The sequence below is a fragment of the Bison bison genome, unplaced genomic scaffold (genome assembly GCF_000754665.1).
Source record: "Bison bison bison isolate TAMUID 2011002044 unplaced genomic scaffold, Bison_UMD1.0 scf7180017864383, whole genome shotgun sequence".
Taxonomy (NCBI): Eukaryota; Metazoa; Chordata; class Mammalia; order Artiodactyla; family Bovidae; genus Bison; species Bison bison.
In genome coordinates this window covers 1,138,291-1,138,589 of record NW_011494955.1, presented here as the reverse complement: position 1 = coordinate 1,138,589, position 299 = coordinate 1,138,291, and the positions used below count along the sequence as shown (strand labels likewise).

Genomic DNA, 299 nt, shown 5'->3' with positions numbered 1-299 from the left:
AAACGAGGATGAGAGCAGCACCCCTGACACGCGCTGTAGCTTTACGCCAACATAACCTAGATTTCCAATTGCCTTTTACGATCCTTGTACCTGACAGCACAAAAGGGGTGGGCCAAGGGCAAGCTGGGCTGGGAGACAGAGGACCTGGAGCAAGGGAGGGAGGACAGTTTCAATAACACTGTCTGGAGAGCGTGTGCCCCGAGGATTGACGCCTTGGTTCTGTGAGAGTGCAGAAATATGCCACCTTGCGACGCTGGGAAGAAATAGCCCATCTTCCCTGAGACGTGGTGTGTGTGTGT

General features: G+C 53.8%; 1 protein-coding gene across 4 annotated transcripts in view; it reads right to left on the bottom strand.

The window, feature by feature from the left end:
* The window catches only part of ZNF550 (zinc finger protein 550), an 18,838-nt gene that overhangs the window by 6,185 nt on the left and 12,354 nt on the right, over nt 1-299 (bottom strand). The window lies entirely within an intron of this gene.